The 20,870-nt window shown below is 38.4% G+C and overlaps 1 pseudogene; it reads left to right on the top strand.

Moving 5' to 3' along the window:
- The first annotated feature begins 7,588 nt into the window (after positions 1–7,588).
- LOC149747961 (uncharacterized) lies at positions 7,589–19,892 on the top strand (annotated as a pseudogene).
- Positions 19,893–20,870: the final 978 nt, after the last annotated feature.

Genomic DNA, 20,870 nt, shown 5'->3' with positions numbered 1-20,870 from the left:
GCCATTATAATAAAATCCATTTCATACATATTTTTATTCCCCAGGTTTCCATCACTATAAACTGGCAAAATCTGATAATTGTTCTGGCATGTGTGGGACCTCTTACTGGGCCATGCTTTGTACTCAGTCTCCTGGGTCCTACTAGGATTTGAGGCTACTTATAAGTGTAGAAGCAATGAGAGGTCATGGAGGTGGGTCTTGAGAAAGATCATCATTCCCCTGCAAGGACCCCCCATCAGAACATGTCATCAGTCTCTTCAGATAAGGGAAGGCTACTCCCCTTGGAGGGGAGATGAAGAGCCACTTCTGTTAGAAGGGGGAGTTCAGCAGAATTCAGGTGTTCAAGGTCCTCAGCTTCCTTCAATCTGCCCAATCTTTCAGGACCCCATTATTTCCCCAATCAGCATCTTAACTTTAACATAAGGAACCTCTTAAAGCTATGAATTTAATTTACATTGTAATTCAGTCACCTGCAGATTCAGATTTGGGGTTTAGTTTTCAGAAAATAATCCTGTATATACAGGAGATGAGCATTTCCTTCAGGAGCATCATAAATGCTTTTTGCCTCCTTACCTGCATCATGATCAGGGACTTTTAAGCTCAGAGATGATCATTTTCTTTCTCCAAGCTCCATTGGTAGACAAAGAACTCCATAGTCTTTATTCTCTTTCTTTCCGCTATGATGTTTGACGGTTGCAGCAGTTTGGTCATCCAAAGCCTTGACTTTTATAGGCACTCAGTTGCTGGTGACTTCAGGTGACAATGTAAGTGACTTTTGCCACTGGATATCATGGACTATTATTGTCTCGATAAGAGCAACAAGGTCATTAATGCCTTTATATCTAATCAGACCAGAGGAAAAAAATGTCAGATTCCCCTCCCTATGACCCTGTTCTTCTGAAACCACATTCAGTACTAAACTGGGGCCATCAGCAGAAGCTTAATAAACCAACCACTAAAATACCATGGGGTTGACCACAGAAATTAGAGTTTATATACATGCGGGAGGAGCCAGGAAGTTGGCAATCTGGATAAGAAGAATCAGGATCAGGGAAAGTAATACAAAAGCCAGAAGCTTTAGTGTTAATGTGTGGGTCAAAACTTGTGGGAAAATCCTCCAAGCAGAAAATCTGCCCAAGTATCTGTTTTAAGCAGAATTGCAAAAATGAATTACACTGAAGGGGAATGTAAAGGCGGAGCTGGTGGAGGTCTGTGGAAGCTGCCACCTCTATGGGAAATGCAGTCTAGTATTTGGTGGTTGGCTTGGGTTACTCTTGGCTGACACAGCCAGAAGCTGGGAAAAGAGCTTAAATCTGGAGCCCTTTAGGCACTTTTACCATGTCTGTCACTGTGGCCAGCTTTTACCCAGGAGTTTATGGGAAGGGTATCCTGGGAGATGTCATCCCCAGCCTCAGAGGGAAGTGATAACACCACGTTGACAAAACACAATCTGGCATATAGACACAGTGGAATGCAGGTACTCTGTGACATAGTTTTACAAATTAACAAGTAATTTAGTATAATAGATATAGTGTAATATTTCTTTATTTTGCTCCCATCATCAAAGTTATCAAGAAGAGCAACACCAATTATAATTTAGACTCCTCACTCCCTTATTTACTACAGGAACCTAGAGATTTTACTCAGTCCTTGAAAAAGAGATATCCATTGTGGTCAGCTGTGTGGCTGCTCTCAGTGCTCTCATTTTATTCAGAGACAGGCATCTCTCAGTGCAAACTTTGACATGGGGCAGTCATCTTCCTAGTGGCCATCTTTAGGCATCCCACACATTTTTCCTATGTGAGTAACTGTTTGACTTTGGGGCAGTACTTAGCAGGAGTTCTGCTCTCTCTCTCTCTATTACAGGGAGCCTATAACTTCTCTTCCCCAGATTCATTCATGTCAAAAAGCTCCCTTCTCTACCCCTAGAACCTATAACCTCCAAAATGTCTTCTTTGGGGGAGAAATTCAGCCTCATTCTTCTGAGAGACGTGACATTCCAAAACAAAGGTCTATATAGAGCTGTCTACATAGTCTTCTCATTCCCACTGTCAACAACTCCCTTGATTTCCCCAAATTGGAAGGTTACTTTTCTTAACTGTGATTTAAAAAAAAAAAAAGACATAAGTGAATTTCCCAGTCACTCTGCCTTTTAGCAAATAGTTATAAATATCTTGTCTGTTGACTAAATCAAGAAAGTCACTGTTTCAGATAGATTTCCTAGGATTTTTACATTTATTTCTTGCATACTAACTTCAGAAAAATTTGATTGGCTTTGATAACATTTGGAAAACTTTTAAAGGCTGTAAGAAAAACCTTTAAGTATGATGTATGGTTTGATCTTTGAGGATGAGTTTTCAAATTAGTGTACGTTTTGTAATTTGAAATGAATTTCAAAGATGTTTGATGGTAGATATTATGGAATTAAGTGATAATGTTGTGAAGACTTTAGTAAACAGAACCACTAGTTTGTGACTTGAAACCATACAGACTCTATTTTGATATAGGACACACTATGTATATAATTGTGTGTGTGTATGTGTGTGTGTGTGTGTGTATTTACCTTTGTGTTTACTCATATCAGTATAAGGGAAATTACCTGTTATGGAACAGCACTAAATCCACTCCTTATACTCTGGTTCACCACAGAGCAATCTTGTGTTTTGTCATTATTACCACAAAAGACTCTCTAGATTTGATTTCACTGTTGGGGAGTTTTATATCCTTGGGCTCTGAACAAAATGATAAATAAAAGAAAACAATGAGAGATGTAGGACACAATATTACCTTCGATATTGACAGTGGCTTAGAGGATGTGCCTCTAGTTCTATTTAACAAAGTGACCTTACTAGTAGTGAACCCCAGACATAGACAGGCTGATGCTAACAGATGCGTGCAATGTTGGACCAAGGCGGGCACACTGCCTTTACCCCCACCATAAGGCAGATGATTCTGTGCTGTCTTAGGATGAGCTGCTTCCTAAAAAGGAAGAAAGACAGAGCTGGGCTCAGCACACCCAGGTTATTACTCCCAAATTCACCAATAAGTTGAATCTTTCCAACTCCCTTAAGGTGGAGTGATTAAGAGTGAAACAGCTCCCTGACTTCAGACTATACTACAAAGCTACAGTAATCAAGACAGTATGGTACTGGCACAAAAACAGAAATATAGATCAATGGAACAGGATAGAAAGCCGGGAGATAAACCCATGCACATATGGTCACCTTATCTTTGATAAAGGAGGCAAGAATATACAGTGGACAAAAGACAGCCTCTTCAATAAGAGGTGCTGGGAAAACTGGACAGCTACATGTAAAAAAATGAAATTAGAACACTCCCTAACACCCTACACAAAAATAAACTCAAAATGGATTAAAGACCTAAATGTAAGGCCAGACACTATCAAACTCTTAGAGGAAAACATAGGCAGAACACTCTATGACATAAATCACAGCAAGATCCTTTTTAGCCCACCTCCTAGGGAAATGGAAATGAAAACAAAAATAAACAAATGGGACCTAATGAAACTTCAAAGCTTTTGCACAGCAAAGGACACCATAAACAAGACCAAAAGACAGCCCTCAGAATGGGAGAAAATATTTGCAAATGAATCAATGGACAAAGGATTAATCTCCAAAATATATAAACAGCTCATGCAGCTCAATATTAAAAAAACAACCCAATCCAAAAATGGGCAGAAGTCCTAAATAGACATTTCTCCATAGAAGACATACAGATGGCCAAGAAGCACATGAAAAGCTGCCCAATATCACTAATTATTAGAGAAATGCAAATCAAAACTACCATGAGGTATCATCTCACACCAGTCAGAATGGCCATCATCAAAAAATGCAGAAACAACAAATGCTGGAGAGGGTGTGGAGAAAAGGGAACCCTCTTGCACTGTTGGTGGGAATGTACATTGATACAGCCACTATGGAGAACAGTATGGACTTTCATTAAAAAACTATAAATAGAATTACCATATGACCCAGCAATCCCACTACTGGGCATAAACCCTGAGAAAACCATAATTCAAAAAGAATCATGTACCACAATGTTCATTGCAGCTCTATTTACAATAGCCAGGACATGGAAGCAACCTATGTGTCCATCAACAGATGAATGGATAAAGAAGATGTGGCACATATATATACAATGGAATAGTACTCAGCCATAAAAAGAAATGAAATTGACTTATTTATAGTGAGATGGATGGACCTAGAGTCTGTCATACAGAGTGAAGTAAGTAAGAAAGATAAAAACAAATACCGTATGCTAACACATATATATGGAATCTAAAAACAAACAAAAAATGGTCATGAAGAACCTAGGGGCTAGATGGGAATAAAGACGCAGACCTACTAGAGAATGAACTTGAGGATATGGGGAGGGGGAAGGGTAAGCTGGCACAAAGTGAATGAGTGGCGTAGACATATATACACTACCAAATGTAAAATAGATAGCTAGTGGGAAGCAGCCGCATAGCACAGGGAGATCAGCTCAGTGCTTTGTGACCACCTAGAGGGGTGGGATAGGGAGGGTGGGAGGGAGGGAGTCTCAAGAGGGAAGAGATATGGGGATATATGTATGTATAAATGATTCACTTTGTTATAAAGCAGAAACTAACACACCATTGTAAAGCAGTTTTACTCCAATAAAGATGTTAAAAAAAAAAAAAAGAGTGAAGCTAGGCCAGGAACACTAACTGAGCAGTTCTCTTAACAAAGAAACCTAAGGAAAGGGGAAAAATTTTATCTCTTAATACTATCAGACTGAGAGGATTATAAAGGTAGCTATGACTCATCAAATTGCTTCAGTCTACACTTTTGCCTGATTCCTTTAGTCCCTGAGACTCTATTGGCTGCTAACCTGTGATTAAAATTCACTGGGGGCTGGGGATAGTAGGCATGTGTATTTTGGAAATGGTTCCTAAATCTAAAATATCCTCTTGGACTTCCCTGGTGGCGCAGTGGTTAAGAATTCTCCTGCCAATGCAGGGGGCATGGGTTCAAGCCCTGGTTCAGGAAGATCCCACACTCCGCAGAGCAACTAAGCCCATGTGCCACAACTACTGAGCCTGTGCTCTAGAGCCTGCGAGCCACAACTACTGAAGCCTGCGGGCTTGAGCCTGTGCTCCACAACAAGAGAAGCTACCGCAATGAGAAGCCTGGGCGTTGAAACAAAGAGTAGCTCCCATTCACCACAACTAAAGAAAGCCCTCATGCAGCAATGAAGACCCAGCACAGCCATAAATAAATAAATAAATAAAATAATAATAAAATAAAATAAAATATCCCCTCATCTACCTTCTGTTAGAAACCACTGACTTAGATTGCACATATGCCAATTTATCCTCCCCCATGGCTTTCATGAATCTTCAATTTCTGTTGGTCGTTTGGTTCTGACTCAACGCTTCATAGACCCTGCAGGTTTGCATATGTTCTACTTTTCTGGTCCTGGAGTTTCACCCAGGCCTCAAGCACACTGCTGTCCCTATGACAACCAAGCCTGAGGAGAATGGAAATGAGGCAAGAGCATGCTTATAGGAGAGTAGCTGCCTTCACGGCCAGCACTGATTGGGAACAGAACAGTTGGCAGCTGTAACACTCCACCTTCAGGTCAGCAGCTTGAGGCCCTGGGCTGCCACCAAAATGAAGAACTAATCTGGACAGGGCTGGAGGAAAGCAAGAAGGAAAGGATGAAATGTCATGGGACATATGGGAAGGACATCTGTTTAGTGAACATTTGAATGTGTAGCAAAGAGTGTCTTGTTCAGGGCTCACAAACTGACTGATGCATTGGGAGGAAAATTGAATTTGATTCTTTTTATGACTTAGACTCTCCAGTTTGCTCTTTTCCCTGTCTTCCATTTGCCCTTTCTTTTTAAACTAGGCTGCAGTCCACATTGATATTATCTGTTCTGACCGGAAAGCATTTGAGTTTGTTGCCTCAGGTCTAGTGTGAACTTGAGATTTTTTGTTTTTTAAAACAATCCAAGCTTTTGATCCTCAATCTGCAAACTTTTTTGGCTTCCTTGGGGAACGATCCTTAATTTCCTCATTGCTTAGTTCCTCCCTAAACGTCAATATAATCCTAAATGTTTGGGCAGTGAGGAGTCAAGTCAGTTACTAATTAGGATGGCACTATGGCTTTTAAATTCAAACACTATAGTATGCTCTTATGGGCTGAACTGTGTATCCCCCCCCCATCCCCTTGTTCTATATGTTGAAGCCCTAACCCTCGATAACTCAGAATGTGACTCTGTTTGGAGACAGGGTCTTTAAAGAGGTGATTAAGTTAAAATGAGGCTGTTAGGGTGGGTCATAATCCAATCTGATTGGGTCTTTATAAGAGGAAATTTGGACACACATGGGGTGTGCACACACAGAGGAAAGACCGTGTGGGGTCACGGTGAGAAGGCGGCTGTCTGCACTGCACGGGGAGAGGCCTCAGAAGAAACCAAGCTTGCTGGCATCTTGATCTTGAACTTTCAGCACCTAGAATGTGAAAAAGTAATTTTCTGTTGTTTAAACCACCCGGTCTATGGTATTTTGTTATGGCAGCCCTAGCAAACTAATACCAACCATTTAACATAGGAACCTACTGCTGTGCATGTATCCTAGGGGAAGGGAAAGAGGGAGATTCTATTATCTTTTATACTTTTATCCTCAAAAAGCCTTATGTAACAGTGTCTCCACTTACACCAAACATCCTGACTTCTTTTTTTAGCACATGTCACTAAGCAGACCATATTCCAAGTCACACTTCTCCAGAGCCTCTTTTTTTTAAAGACTGATTTATTAAGATATATAACTACTAACTAAAGACAATCTAGTACTTTCACTGGTCTGCCTGTCACTCAGACCGAGTGGCCTAGATATAGTGCAGACCCGAGGGTCCCCAAAGATAACCTAGGTAAAAAGTAATCTAGGTCACCCTGCCTCATGGTTTCATTTCCTTTTTTCCCTATAGGTTCCTGGGCCCATATTGTGTCCAAAATGAATTAGAGGGATAAATACAGTCATATGGAAACTGTGGAAGCTGAACTTGTACAGCGTGACATAGGGGAAAGCTGAACAAACAGATTATAACTTTGATTGACATGGACAGTTATCTGGGCACCTTGGGTAAAAGCACTCCTATGTGCTGTTTAAGGCACCACAGCAGATTTCTAGTTGAAAATAATGTAATTGTTGATTTCAAAAAGTAAACTGTATTTCCTATTTCAACCTATCATTTCAGTTCCTTCATCTTCAAACATTCCTCTTCTTAAGATTATTTATTCACTTAGCAAACACTTTGAAAGCCTGGTATGGTTCTTGACATTAAAGATAGAAGAAAAATGTATGAGACCTATGACCTGCCCTCAAGAAATTACAGTCTATTCAGACATATAAACACATAATTGCAGTGACGTGTGTAAGCACACTTCAGCTTACACAGATGAATTTTGTGTAAGCAACAGCAAAAGGAAAACCACATTGCATTCTTTGTAGAGAATGTTGTTGAAGTCCTCAATATGAAAGCCACGCTAGATGAAGGCCTAGGAAGACCTTCCTCTGAGGAACCACAGTGAATTCCACCCCCTCTTTCACTTTGATGGAAAGGAAATCCAGAACAAAATTTGTAACACAATTTTAGGAAATTCATAGTGAGGCTTGGTATCTGAGAACTCCTCCACCCTCTTTCACCACCCCCAACGCCCCCCCTCCCCCACTCAACACACACACACACACACACACACACACACACACACACACAGGGTCTAGGAAGAAGCAACTTGGACTAGGTTTTCTTCGTTGTCAGAATTGTGTGAGAGGGCAAGGTGTGTGTGGGTAGGGTGGGAGAATGTAAGTGGGGAACACTGGGTGGGGGAAGGGTTCATGGGAGGGAGAGTTAAGGAGCCAGGACCTTGGAAGGTCTGGTTTCTCATGCAGGATGAGAGAACCAGAACGAGAAGGTTGCGTTAAGGGCTTAATTTCTGACTTGAAGGCTGTTCCCCTGCCCCCCACCCAAATACAATCTCTAGAGCTTTGGAACCTTGGAGGGCATCCCTTCTGTAAAGAACTGTTTACGTTGTTGAGGCTAGTGTGTTTCCTTCAGGGAGAGACAAGGGCGGTGGCATTCATTACGGCAGAGAAGGGGTATCCTCCCAGTTCAGTGATGAGTGGCAGCCTCCTCTTAGGGATTCCCAGGCCGTGGGGAGCATCTTCCCAGAGTCCTTGCACAGCTGAGGAAACAAGGTCTGTCAACCCATAAAAAAATAGTTCACAGCAAACTTTGTGGGATAGGAAAACCAAAGGCGCTTCTTTCATGGGCCAGGACCTTATGGCTTGACTAGAAATGTAAAAGTCTCCTCATGATACTAGCTTCTCATTATGCATTCCCCGTAATACTTCTCATTATGCATACATGTACCAGCTTCACATTTTTGCCATTTTACATTTAATACTTGTGCTACTCTTTACTTACTATTGCTGTGAATAAACTCATTTTGAACTTCTCAAAAATAGTTAACTTTGTTCTAAATAACTAGTACTTATGAAATCATAGGTTCTATGTGCTATATTTTTTTAAATGTACGTAAAATACAAGTAAAATTTCAAAAAAGTTAATTTGCATGTCACTTAAAGTCTTCTCAAGTACCAGTTCGGGTAACACTATCATAATGTATTTATTAAAAACTTTTTTGATTATAAATTTAAGAAATGTGGTTTCCTGAGCTGCCTTAGTTCCTCTGTGGTGGCTAGTGATGGGAGCACATATAGGAAGGAAATATAGATACCAGTGTGATGCTGTCAGGATGGAATGTGGGGTCTCAGGGTAAGTCTTGTTGGCTTCCCACCAGTAGAAGCCCTTTCTGGAGTTGGAGGTCTTCTCTCATTGGATGATGACTCTTGTGCTCCTGATTCTCATGGCAACCCCTACCACAAGTCCCGGCTTATTCCTGTAATTGGGGGATTCTGCCATAGTGGAACTGGTCCAAGGAGATCATCCTTGATTTTTCTGACTTTAAGTGAAAAGCCACAAATTTGTCACATTATCTGGAAGAACACACAAATTGGTGTTTCTAGGTACTGGGGCTGCCAGATAGCCAGTTTTACATTTTCTGTATTTTTATGAGATTTTGGCCTACTTTTGACTATATTATTTCAGGCCTGCCTAGCAGAACTCACGCATAAATAGACAGCAAGGCTTGTTTTTGCCTGAATTACTATGGTGATTGCAAAACCTTTTCTCAGCTTTGACTGGAGAGACAGGGTAAGAAGGGGAGGTTTGGAGTCAGTCCTGAGCAAATCCCTGTACTTTTTTCCATTCCTCAGACTCCCTCTGGCAGGATCCTTACCTTTGGTCTCTTTACCTGTGCCAGCCAACTTGCTTACAAAGAGAGCAGCTTCTGGGAGTGAAGTCTTTTTAAAAAGCTTTTAGAAGCAAAAATAGCCTGTTTCTTTTCTATGCGAACCCAGATTAATAGTTGATCCCTTTTTATTCCATTTGCAAAGTTCAGTTGCACCTTTTTTAACAAATGTGGTCTGAACGAGCACAGCTTGCAGTGGCCTAGAATTGTCACATATGGAAAATAAACTGGAAAGGAAGTTCACTTAAGAAATGGAGAAGAAGCAGCGAGCAGTTCATTTTAGGACCATAATTGGCCAATGTTCCTTCCTGATGTGTGGCAGCAAGTTTTACTGTTGTACAGCAAAATCCACTGATACATTTCCCAGGAGATTTCATAGAGCTATTCCATGAGTGCCTTGCTAGCTACAATGCACGTTGAGAGTTGGCTGTTGAAGAAAGCCCAAGGTTTTGTACAGTAAGATTAAGTAGAGAACTAACATTTTCTGTGAGCTAAACAAGGGGAGACTTTCCTTTCGGAGCAAGTGCATTTTAATGGCAGAAGAGGAAGAATAACCGTGCGCGTTTATTTTTTCAACAGTAACACTGAAAAGATTCAAATCAGCTAAAAAGTGTTTGCCTTCCATTTGCATTTAGCCTTGTCTGTGCTGCTCTGTGAATTGGCCACATCCCCTGCATCACTTTTTTAAACTGATTTCATAGCCTGATGCTCTGGGATAACACTGCTTTCAGAGAAGTGGAGAGATTGAATTTTTAATTCTGTATACAGCAGGAGCCTAACTCAGAAGGGGATGATACTCTCCCTCCACAACTTGACCTGCTGATCATAGTTGAAATGAAGTTGACAGCCTCTGTGGTCCTGCATTAGAATTTTAGCCTCCATCTTAGAGTACCTCATGTGTACAGCATGCTGTTCCTCCTGGGGGTTCTGAATCATTACATCATGTAACACAATCCTTAGAACAGTCTGAAACAGTGAACACTATTATCCCTTTTTTTTTTTAAACAAGGAAATAAGCATGGATATGTTAAGCACCTTGCTCAAAGTATCACAGCTTGGAAATACCTGCCTCTGAAACGTATTTTCCTTCCACACTGTTGAAAGCGTTGGTGGTGGAGTTCAAAGTACCACTGACCCCCAAATGTCTCTCGTCATGGGCAAACTGACCAGAAACTCTCCTTTAATCAAAAGAAAGGCTTTGTCCAAAATGAGAACAGATTCATAGATACAGTACAGAGAACAAATGAGTGGTTGCCGGAAGGGAGGGTAGTGGGGGCGAAATAGGTGATAGGGATTAAGTGGTACAAACTCCAGTTATATAATAAATAAGTCACGGGTATGTAATATACAGCATAAAGAATATGTAATACAGCATACAATAATACTGTAATAACTTTCTGTACAGGGACAGATGGCTACTAGACTTACAGTGGTGATCCTTTCATAATGTATGCAAATGTCAAATCATTATGTAGTGTACCTGAAATGAACCTAATATTGTATGTCAACTATATTTCAGTTAAAAAAATGAGACATCGTGTGAGGGGAAGGTGGTATATGGGAACTCTGTGCTATGTGCTCATTTTTTTCCTGTAAATCTAAAACTGTTTCAAAAAATATTTTTTTTTATTGAAGTATAGTTCATTTACAATGTTGTGTTAGTTTCAGGTGTACAGTAAAGTGATTCACTTATACATCTATATATAGTCTTTTTCAGATTCTTTTCCCTTATAGGTTATTATAAAATATTGACTATAGTTCTCTGTGCTAGACTGTAGGTCCTTGTTGTTTATCTATTTTATATATAGTAGTGTGTATATGTTAATCCCAAACTCCTAATATATCCCTCCCCTCCCCTTTCTCTTTGGTAACCATAAGTTTGTTTTCTATGTCTGCGAGTCTATTTCTGTTTGTAGGTAAGTTCATTTGTATCATTTTTTTTTAGATTCCACATATAAGTGATATCACATGACATTCATCTTTGTCTGTCGTACTTCATTTACTATGATATTCTCTAGGTCCATCCATGTTGCCACAAATTGTAATATTTCATTCTTTTTTAATGGCTGAATAATATTCCATTGTATATATATACCACATCTTCTTTATCCATTCATCTGTTGATGGACATTTAGGTTGCTTCCATGTCTTGGCTATTGTAAATAGTGCTGCAATGAACGTTGGGGTGCAAGTATCTTTTCAAATTATAGTTTTCTCTAGATATATGCTCAGGAATGGAATTGCAGGATCATATTGTAATTCAAAAAATAAAGTCTTAATTAAAAAAAAAAAGGGCTTTGTCTTTAGCTGGTTCCTGAAGGCTCTGGAAGACACTTATGTCCAGTGTCTGTGGTTAGATTTATGATAGTTCTCAAACTTGTTCTGGATGCAGACACCTAAAAGTCACGGTGCTTTTTCAGTGTAATAAATGAAATATGGATATATTAGTCTTCTACCTCTGAAATACCAGTTTTTGAGAAATGAGGGAAATAGAAGTCAAATATTAATTACCAACGTGGGAGGGAGGGAATAGTTAGGGAAACAGGAATGAAAAATTGGAACTTATCTGAACTTGTTTTACAGTTTTGTCTTTGGAAATATTTTTTCAGTACTGTTAAGAAATTATTTTAGTCTATGTTTTTTAAAACAGTTATATATATTAATTAATTAAATTAGTAAAGTATGAGCTTAAAACCTTATAAGCTTTCACTAAAAAATATTCTTGATTCATAGGCAACTCTAGGTATGTTTCCACTATCAGACTGAGATGCACATCAGTGTAACTGTCTTTATGCATTAAACGCCAGCAAGATTAACGGTTTAAAAGAGAAGCCTGGATACTCATTTTGCCAAGTTTTCAAGTCACACAGTCTATGTTGCAAAGAAGGATCTTTAAAAACACCTTTACTGAGATATAATTCTTCCACCATACAGTTCACCCTTTTAAAGGGTACAATTCAATGGTTTTCAATATATTCACTGAGCTGTGCAACCATCAACACAAAAATCTATGTTAACTGTGTGTAACATTTATAGGATCATTTTTCTTGTTCACGAAGTACATAACTTAAAAGTTCCTTCAGTGAAGGTCTGTTGGTGGTAAGCTCCCTCAGTTTTTGTTCATTTGAAAATATCTTTATTTTACTCCCATTTTAAAATGATAGTTTTGCTGGATTTACAATTCTGGATTGACAGTTACATTCTCTTAGACTTTGAAGATAGTAATGCTCAGTCTTTGGCTTCCATTGTTGCTAACAGTGTTAGTTATCAGTATAATTATCATTCCTAGTAAATGACCTGTCTTTTCTCTCCATCTGCTTCAAAGTTTTTTTTTCTTGTTTTCGGCATTCTGTAGCCTTATAAAAAATGTCCCCATGTGGATCTCACTTATCGATTCTGTTTGGTGTATGTGGAACTTCTTGTATATATATCCTTTATCAATTCTGAAAATGTTTGCACTGATTGTGTCTTCAAACCTGTCTCTTCTGCATTTTAAAATGTTCTCTCCTTCTGGGACTCAGTTGAATGCATGCTAGAATATCTCCTTTTTCTATTATTTCATACAGTTTTTTTTTTCTTTCTGTACAGCACCCTAGGTAACGTCTTTAATCTTTCTTCCAGTTTACCATCTTGCTCTGTTCTGATGCCCCACTCATTCACTGAGACTCCATCTTCACCCTATTTATGTTTTATTTCTAAATGTTGATTCTCCCATAATTCTTTATGGTGATTTCTGATTGTTACTTCTTCCTTGATCATTTTTTGGACCATACATTTTAAAAGATTGTAACATTTTGTACATGTTCTTTTATGTGTTGTATCTAATAATTCTAAAGCTGAGTCTTTGATGCCCTAAAACTGTTGTCTATCTTTTCTGCTCATCCTCACAGTGGATTCTATGGCCTTTTTGGGCCATTTTTGATTTTGAGGTCTCATTATTTTGAACTTAAGTCAAATTAGATCCTAAATTGGGGATACATTTCTGAAATTTATTTATTTGTTTATATATCTTACTGCCTGTATTCCTTGACAAGAATATAAGCTACTTGAGGTCAGGAACCCTATCTTGTTCACACTGTATTTCCAGTGCCTTGAACAAGGCCTGATATGTAGAAATTATTCCATCTCTGTGTATTTTCTCTTCCTCTCTTTCCCCCTACCCAACATACATGCACACGCTCATACTTTGTCATACAGTTTCAGAGCTACCATTGATTCTAATTTAATAACTGCTAATCTAAATTCATTTGTTTGGTCATATACATATAGTGCACTCAGCTTCCAAGAAGGGAAAAAAGTATGTGCCAAGTATTTTCAGGTCATATTTCCTTATATTTTTCTAATTTATTCCTCTGAGATGCTTACTTTAAATACAAGTCACTATTGGTTTGGGATCAATAGGGCTTGAAATTGCAAGCTAAACACTTTTGCCATCATGGCTGAAAAAGGGTAAATATAGTTGAGAATTCCTTACTTAATCCTGAAAATAATTTCATGTGTTTTCTGGAGAGACCTTTCTAAGTCACAATAAGTTGTTAAAAATCCTCAGCATAAATGAGGTAAGGCACAAACATTGGCTTTATTAAGGTTGCAATTATTTAAAATATGAAAAATGAATCTTACGTTCTTGAAAAAAAGTTCTATGATTAAGTAGACTACTTCAGGAACACAGAGAAAACATAATCAAATTACTAATGCATTTATAAAACTGATATTTACCCAGGAATTTTTGTATTTTACTTGTAAAACAAAAGATTTGTATTTTGAAACAGTCTTATCAGGCTCACGCTTAACTTGGAATTGAAAATTATAAACTATTTCTCACTCTGAAGTCTGAGCTTTGTATGCTAGATCTTCTTTAGGCATTTGTTAAACACCTACGCAGAGTAGTAAGTAGAGCCTCAGAAATTAAACATTTCTCTCAGTTTAGTTGCTTGCATACATAGGGCATTTGACAATAACCTCCACACTATAAAGTAGGCACTGATGTTCATTAAGGTCATAAAAGATAATGCTAATGAGAACCCTGGAATGAATCCCTTAAGAAAAATCTTTATGCCACTAGGGAAATGGTTTTAGGAAGTGAGTACTATGTACATTATTAATGAATGGTATGCTTACCATCAAAGCATCACTCATGGACTTCTAATCTGCTATCAAAAGAAACGTTTACTTGGAACTGAAGTAGCTTTATGAAACGTTTTGAAGACCCTACAAAGATCACAAAAGACTTGGTGTTTCTACCTTTTTTTCCCTGAGAAATGTAAGGCCATCAGAAATTCTACTTCTTCACCAGCAACTGTGTGTTCTCTGCATTTCATCTGGTGAGAATGACTTTACTGGACCACTTTTAAGACAAGATATTTCAAGCCTTTGGAGAGCTTCCAGATCCCATGGGTACTCAACAGGAAGGGAGTCAGTGACTGAATTATCTGTGTCAGTGCTTCAATTCTCTCTCATCCTCATTTTGGAGCTTCAGCTTCTAACATCCTTTCTGTTGTTTCTTCCCTTGTGCTTTATTCATTCTGACCCTCCGAGTACAGGTGATAAAGATAGACTGAAGTGTCTTCAACTCACACCAGGTGAACAATGTTTGAAGTAGTTGGCAAGAAGACATTCTGCATTTCTGAAAATATCAAGACTCTTGGGAAAGGTTTTAGCCTTGGAATAGTAGGGTAGGGGATCAGATTATGCTTGGTTTCATGAATAATGACATGCATAAGATACTAGCAAATATTCAGGAAATGCTCATTGAATGAAAGATTTATTGAATGAAGTTATTACACACTGAAAACAGGATGATGATATAACTGGCTTCTTTGAAGCCAGATATAAAGTAAAGCATTTTCTTTGCTGTCAAATCATCTGAAGTGTCTTCCAGAATTTTATGCAGAGATTAAATCTGCAAACCGGAAGTTGAAAATGCCCTAAAAAATTTTTGTAAAGTGAAACAAGGAGCTAGTGTAGGTTGGCTTAAAAAATAAATATACACCGAGTGAGTATCAAGTTTGTAGCTATACAAATGATTAATGAAATCGCTACCACAATAACACAGAACTGACCCTGGAGAATATCCAGGTAGACTTGATTACATTACATTTCCTTTATATAGTTCTCCAAACCCAGCTTGGCTTCCTTTATATTCAGATATTTTCCTCTGGATGAGATTCAGTTGTGCTTTTTGACTTGTCCTCACACTTGCCTGTTAGATTCCCTTAAAGGACCAAGGTCTCTTTCTTCAACACTTTCAGGCAAATGAATCTTTTCTAAAATATTAGTCTGTTGATAAAGTCTCCTTTACCCCTCTTTCTTTTGTGTTGAATGTAGTGAGGTCTTTCACTCTCTCCCTCTAAATCCCTTCTCGTCCTTCTAAGGCACATAGAAATATGATACAGGCCAATTACCTTCCAACCAAATGTACTGGAAGAAATTGTTCAAAGCAAAATGTGCATGAAAAGAAGGATCATTATGAGTACTGACATCTACGGACCATGTTTAATGGTGAGCAAAGTAATGGAATTCATAAACGAAAATAAAATTTTTTTGATGTGGCATTTCAGTGGCAGCTTCATTTGTAATTATGGGACGTTAAAGTGTTTAATAATTATCACCATTATTAATAATAATGCCACCTGAACAAGCAGTCACTCCAACCCAGTCATCTAGAAACATCATGGCAGCCTCTTATCTAATTATCACTTCAAGCTTTTATCCACAATACAAATTAATATGAATTTATCTACTTTTTAGGTTTTAGGGCAGGCAAGATGGCAAGTGCAGCATCACAAATTCTGTAAAAGATTAAAATTGCTAAACTTGTTTTTCATAACTAAAATAAAATTATTTTGTAACCAATCTTATATATGCCTCTTAATGAAAAATCTCTCAGAATTTGGGATGATAAAATAATAATGATAACAACAACAACAATAATAATAGCAGCTTCTACTTGATGAATGCTTCATGTGTGTTAGGCACTAGGTTAAGTGATTTACATACATTGTCTCATTTGTTTTTCTACTTACCAGCCCTTAAAGTAGGTATTATCTCCATTTTACAAGTGAAAATTGAGGTTTAGCAAGTTTAACTTGCCGAAGGCCACTTAGCTAATACGTAAAAGAACGGAAACCTCAGTCTGGGTCTGATGGCAAAATCTAGTCTTTTGGCCATGTTGCTATTCTGTGTGTGTGTGTGTGTGTGTGTGTGGTGTGTGTTTGCATGTGTGCACGCAGGGATTGTCCATATACACAGCTCAATTGATCATGAAATACAATAAAAAGCTGTTACTGTTGGGATGCTTGCCATGGCTGGAACAGGCTTAAATCTAAAAGGCAGCTTTGGATACTGAGTCATTTTTTATGGGCACCATGTCTATGCCTGGGAAGGTGTCATCAACCACTTGACGATGCCAACTGGGATAACCAGTAATCACTAATTAGAACCTTTCCTCATGCATCCCTATTTGAGAATTTTAGAGATACAGACATATAATTCAGCTATTATGTTATTCACTTATGAAGAAATTTAACTGTTCCGTCCATATATTTATGATTTATCAAACATTTTCTGTATGCAGGTATTGTTTTAGTTTCTAAGAACTATTATTTTGTTATACTGATGAAAAATCTGATGTATAGACAGTTTAAGCAGGTTACCCTAAAGTGTACAGATTATAACTGGCAGAGCTGGGGTTGTAATCTGACCACTATACCACAGAGCCCATGACCTATTCCAGGGGACTCAGTGGTGAAAAAGATGCTGTAGCCCTCAAGAATGTAGAAGAGAAAGATATAAATAGCAGTTCTCAGCTTTAGTCCATGAATACCGATGAATTAATTTTCCAAATCAAAGCTTCAATGTGCAATAGAAACTTCCAATAGGTTGTGAGGAAACTTTCTTCCTTGTGATTAATTTGTTTATTAATAGAGCCTTGAACTAATAAAGGTAAGGCTGACAACAGTGTCTGCTGAATTCCTGCCTTTAAGCTCAATGTGGCTTGAAATACTTCACCTGGATAATTCATATCAAAACAAGTACTTTCAAGGCAAAACTTCCCAGATATTTAGCTTAGAATAGTAGCCAATAAATAGCTAGTGTGTATTGCTATTTTTCCAAATCTATTCTTCACTTACATGAGTGTAGATTAAAAAGGTTCACATAACCCTGATAAAACGAAGCTTGTCTGTCTTCTAATGAAATCTTTGAATCAAATACTCTCATGAGGTATCTTAGTGTGTTTGAGCTTCTGTAACAAAGTACCATAGACAAGGTGCTTATAAACAATGGAAATTTATTTCTCATGGGTCTGGAGGCTGAGAAGTCCAAGACCAAGGTGCTGGCAGATTTGATGTCTGATGAGGGCCTGCTTCCCAGTTCCTGTGTCCTCACATGGCAGAAGGGGTGAAGGAGTGTCTGGAGTCTCTTTAATGAGGGCACTAATCCCATCATAAAGGCTCAATCCTCATGACCTATTGACCTCCCAAAGGCCTCGCCTCCAAATACCATCCCATTGGGAATTTGTTTTCAACATATGAATTTTGAGGGGACACAAACATTCAGTCTACATCATGAGGTCAAATAATAAATGAGGCAGTAAAAATGAAAGAAAAACCTACGAGCTAAAAGTGAGAGTAGAGATCAAGATGTATAGTTTTGATGATTGGGTAAAGACAGAGTTTATTACTTCATTTATTTATTTTTAAACTCAAACTGTTCCACAAGGGATTTGAAGTGGCTTATACAAAAAAAGATAAACAAGTATGTTAAAAACAACAAGAATTTTAAAATAAAAATATTGAGTAAATATAAATTAGAAGATCAAGGCAAAATTATAGGCAGAATTAAGTAAAGAGTTTGAGGTAATGATGCATCTGAATCCATTTTTAAATTGCTATATGTGAGAAGGTAAGAACTTACACTAAATTAACTACATTGGGTATCTCTACCAGATGATTTGTCTGGGTAGATGCAGGCTTCATCAGGCATTCCAGTATAATTTTTTAGCATATGTGTGTGTTACAACATTGCTCTGAAAAGCGCAAGCCTACTCATTCACAGAACAAAAGCTGGACAGACATAAAATCAAGAGATGATGTCACAGTCTTAGTTAAAACATCCATTCAGTCTCATTTATTTGTTTTACTTTCATAGACTGGGAATTTTCCATTGGAAACTGCGTTGTGATTGACTGGAGTACGTTAGCAACACAGACTTAATGAGCTACCATGTATTTGCCTGCATTAGACATTTTCTTGTCAGAAGGATTGGCAGTAGAGTGACTCAAGTGGGCTGCTTACTGGGTACCACCCACACTCCCCCACCTGCCTCACTGTTGCCAACAATTCTACCACCAGCCTGGCAGGACTTGGGAAGCCACCTGTGATCACTAACGGAAAGTACTTCATGTTCTTGCAGTACAATCAGCAGACAACTGTTTATTACTGTTATTATCTTTATCATCATTATTTTTGAATGGACTGAGGAGGAGATGAGGAGGAGAACGAGGATAGGATGGAGATGGTAGATGTCACATGGAGAACAAAGAGGAGGAAAATAGCAGCAAGAGGGAAGAAGCACTTAACAAAGGAGAAATGAGAGAGAAAGAGAAAGACAAAGAGTGAGAATGAAACTGATGGGAAAGAAACAGGTTTGCGGAGGAGAACCAGAGACAGAATCAATGTGATGTCTTTCTTTGCCCTGATATGATCCCACTAATTCCCTGTGGATGCCAGCTTGTTCATTGCTGGGATGGTGGGGGAGGATAAGCAACAAGACATCAGAGGTCACTGTCTCGGTCCCTCTTCAGTAACTCCAGCCTCTAAGAACCTGTAGGCAGCTGTGGCCACTGTGGGAACAAAGCTCGGAGGGAAGGAGGAAGAGTCTCAGTTTCTTGGTGACTCATTCTGGCACTGACTTGGCCTTGTGAAAGTAATTTAGCTCTACTGAGCTGAACCTCATCATAATTAATAACAGGATACCTGTTTATAGAATAAGTTCAGTATTACCAACACAGTGATGCCTGAGCGGGAGGCTGGGAAGAAGAAACAATGGCTGAAGAAAAAGAAAAGGAAAGCAAGAAAAAGGAGAGAGGACAATAATAGCTTCCAACATTCTTTAGGTTGTAGGGACCTTTTGGTGTGTGTGTGGGGGTGTTGTGAGCTCATATGTATAATGCAATTGAGATTTAATGGAACTAATACTTCAGTGCCTGTTAGGTACGAGACAGAGTGCTGGATGCTTTTTCTATATAACTCATGTAATCTCTCCAACAGTCCTGGGCAGTAGCTGTTATTATCCTCTAACTGAGGATAGGAAAATAGCTTGCTTGGTATAACAGGTTTGAACTCAGGTCTACAGGATTTGAATCCTGATAAATGTTTTTAACTTCAGAATAGTTGTAAAATCTGGGTTATACTTAAAAAAGCCATGGCTTACACACACACACACACACACACACACACACACACACGCATATATATATATATATATATAATATATATATCTTTATTTATTTTTACATCTTTATTGGAGTATAATTGCTTTACAATGGTGTGTTAGTTTCTGCTTTATAAAAAAGTGAATCAGTTATACATTCACATATGTTCCCATATCTCTTCCCTCTTGCGTCTCCCTTCCTCCCACCCTCCCCATCCCTCCCCTCTAGGCGGTCACAAAGCACAGAGCTGATCTCCCTGTGCTATGCAGCTGCTTCCCACTAGCTATCTACCTTACGTTTGGTAGTGTATATATGTCCATGCCTCTCTCTCGCTCTGTCACAGCTTACCCTTCCCCCTCCCCATATCGTTAAGTCCATTCTCTAGCAGGTCTGTGTCTTTATTCCTGTCTTACCCCTAGATTCTTCATGACATTTTTTTTTCTTAAATTCCATATATGTGTTAGCATAAGGTATTTGTCTTTCTCTTTCTGACTTACTTCACTCTGTATGACAGACTCTAGGTCTATCCACCTCATTACAAATAGCTCAATTCCATTTCTTTTTATGGATGAGTAATATTCCATTGTATATATTACATATATATTTAAAAGAAAGTAAACTTTCTGCCAGAGTCATTGCCTTTCTTTTCCAGTGTCTAAATTTGTCTTAAAATCCCAATGTATCAGACTATCTTTCAGCTTCAGAAAATACTCAAGGATTTTGTGGTGGGAAAAAAATGGAAGGAAATGAACTCTGAACTCAGAAACCTGGCCTCAGATTTTATTCTCACAGTTAGATGATCTTAGGAATCTGTAAAATAGGATTAATATTAGGCTTTTTTTTTTTTTTTTTTTAGGATGAATGAGTTATGGGGACATGCCTAGAATAGAGCTTTCCACTTAGAGGGCACTGAATTGTTGGTTTCCTTTCTTGACATTTTAGATAGAATTCATTTGTTCCAGAATTTTCCAAACTATGCTCCACAGAAGATTAGGGGTTCTGAAAGATGTGATTAATGTTCTTTATTAAAACATTTTTAATGGTCAGATATGTTGGCATCAAGTAAATCACTGT

Source organism: Delphinapterus leucas, chromosome 11 (assembly GCF_059928025.1).
Source record: "Delphinapterus leucas isolate spDelLeu-1000000601 "Yukka" chromosome 11, BTC_Dleu_Yukka2, whole genome shotgun sequence".
In the NCBI taxonomy this organism is placed as follows: domain Eukaryota; kingdom Metazoa; phylum Chordata; class Mammalia; order Artiodactyla; family Monodontidae; genus Delphinapterus; species Delphinapterus leucas.
The sequence above is the reverse complement of the archived record's forward strand: the minus strand, read 5'-3'. Positions and strand labels throughout refer to the sequence as shown.